This window comes from Terrapene carolina, unplaced genomic scaffold, assembly GCF_002925995.2.
Source record: "Terrapene carolina triunguis isolate 2854851 unplaced genomic scaffold, T_m_triunguis-2.0 Scaffold90, whole genome shotgun sequence".
In the NCBI taxonomy this organism is placed as follows: Eukaryota; Metazoa; Chordata; order Testudines; family Emydidae; genus Terrapene; species Terrapene triunguis.
This window is the reverse complement of record NW_020664441.1, coordinates 3,278,754-3,281,229: the sequence shown is the minus strand read 5'-3', so window position 1 is coordinate 3,281,229 and position 2,476 is coordinate 3,278,754. Positions and strand designations below refer to the sequence as shown.

Genomic DNA, 2,476 nt, shown 5'->3' with positions numbered 1-2,476 from the left:
ACAGTTAAGCCGAACTAACCCCTAGTGTAGATGCAGCCACGTCGATGGAAGAATTCTTCCTGCAACCTAGCTACCACTGCTCAGGGAGGTGGGTTACCTACATCAATGGAAAAGCCCCTTCTGTTGATGTAGGAAGTGTCTATACTACATTGGCAGAGCTACTGCTGTAACGTCCATCGTGTAGATATGGTCTTGGTCTTGCAGGGTTGCCGAGGCAGCATCTGCAGCTGATGAGTATGGTGTGACAGTGATCAAGGAGAAACATAAATGTAGCAGTTAGATGTACCTCTGAGGCATTTTTTCAGTTGATTGAAATAGGTGAGTTAGAAAAGTGTTAGAATGAAGATCTTAAGGTCCCTTGTTCAAGTTCTGCTCTTGGTAGCTGTCTGGGATTGATTTCCTTTTTAAAAATAAAGAGAAAACAGTCAGTGGCACCAAACATTGTCATTGCTGACAGCTCTTGCTATGTTTTCTCAAGCCTCGTGATCTTTGGGGTTTTCTTAAAGCCCAAGCTCCTGGAGTCCTGTGATTATATTATTATAATCTTTATATATTATTATATAATTACAAAAAAAATATGGAAGCAGAAAGTTGCCAGCCCCCTGGGTGCAGAGAAAAGCTTGGAAATGTGACCCAAGTGAGCACAAAAGGATCAGAAAACAGAAGGCAAAAAATAAAAAATAACACCATTTTAAAAATGCTCATTGATTTCAAACACTTGGCAACCCCACACTGGATTCTTCAGAGCTACGGCTTGAGCTAGACCTTTAATCATTTCTGTTGCTCTTCTCTGGACTTCCTCCAATTTGTCCACATCTTTCCTGAAATGTGGCACCCAGAACTGGACCAATACTCCAGTTGAGGCCTAATCAGCACGGAGTAGAGCGGAAGAATTACTTCTTGTGTCTTGCTTTCAACACTCCTGCTAATACATCCCAGAATGTTTGCTTTTTTTGTAACAACGTTACACTGTTGACTCATATTTAGCTTGTGATCCACTATGACTCCAGATCCCTTTCTGCAGTACTCCTTCCTAGGCAGTCATTTCCCATTTTGTATGTGTGCAACTGATTGTTCCCTCCTAAGTGGAGTACTTTGCATTTGTCCTTATTGAATTTCATCCTGTTTACTTCAGACCATTTCTCCAGTTTGTCCAGATCATTTTGAATTTTAATCCTATCCTCCAAAGCACTTGCAACCCCTCTCAGCTTGGTATCATCCACAAACTTTATAAGTGTACTCTCTATGACATTATCTAAATCATTTATGAAGATATTGAACAGAACCGGACCCAGAACCGATCCCTGCGGGACCCCCCTCGTTATGCCCTTCCAGCATGACTCTGAACCACTGATAACTACTCTCTGGGAACGATTTTCCAACCAGTTATGCACCCACCTTGTAGTAGCTCCATCTAGGTTGTATTTCCCTAATTTGTTTATGATAAGGTCATGCGAGACAGTATCAAAAGCCTTACTAAAGTCAAGATATACCACATCTACCACTTCCCCCTATCCACAAGGCTTGTTGCCCTATCAAACGTCATGGGGAAGTGTTGCCCATTGGGTGTTCCCAGGGTGGTATATATAGTTTCCCAGATTTCTAGGTGGGGAGGTGGAGACAATGTTGCTGGAGTTTTTGGTAGGAACCCCTAGAAAATTGAGCCTGTCCCTTTTCCTGCTGCCAACATCTGCCAGAAGGATATGTTACAATGAGTGCTATTGTAAAAGCTGAGCCAGACTAAATGAGTTAGGAAGGGGCTAAATTGGGAATTTACTTTTGTGTTCGTTGATTGATGATTGAAAATCAAGAGGATTCATCTTTATCCACTAAATGAAAAACTGTGGGAAGGAAAATGGTTTTATTTATGGTGTTAAATGGTGGAGATATTGGGTGCTTGAGAGGCAAAAAAATCTTTTTTTACCAGAAGCGGGGCTCAAACCCACACAGACACATGTCCATTGGATCTTAAGTCCAACACCTTAACCACTCGGCCATTCTGGTAAGTGTCCCAGAATGCTCTTTGCTATAGTGAGCTTTGATCCCCAGAGCATCGCTTTACCTACTACTGGCTTCCGTGGATTTTTAACAGCTCCGGGGCGGGGAGGGGGGGAAGCTGTGAGGTTGAGGATTCCCTCATCTCTCCCTTTTATTTCCTAAGAGTTGTTGCGTCATACAGTTTCTCACATGGCTCACTAGTGAAACTGTGCTTAACCGTTGCCTTCGGGCTTCCAGCTTGCTACAAAAGAAGCAGGTGTTCCTGCAACGCCTGCCTTGGAACCTACTATAAGGTGAATCTTGGCCACAGCTGGCACTTGTCCCAGCATCTTCAACTTTTCCCTGATGCTTGATGTACTTCCTCTCCAACCTTGCCAAATTCAGTTTATGGGTGCACTTCTTGAAGCATGGTAGGTGCCACCAAGCATTGTGTTTGACTAGGTCCTCCATGGTGGTAGTCCCCAAAGATTCAGCTACT

At 43.3% G+C, this 2,476-nt stretch overlaps 1 non-coding gene across 1 annotated transcript; it reads right to left on the bottom strand.

Annotated features, from left to right (window-relative positions):
• Window positions 1-1,921: 1,921 nt before the first annotated feature.
• TRNAL-UAA lies at window positions 1,922-2,004 on the bottom strand. Its single transcript has one exon. It is a non-coding gene; the product is annotated as a tRNA-Leu (tRNA).
• Between the last annotated feature and the right edge of the window lie 472 nt (window positions 2,005-2,476).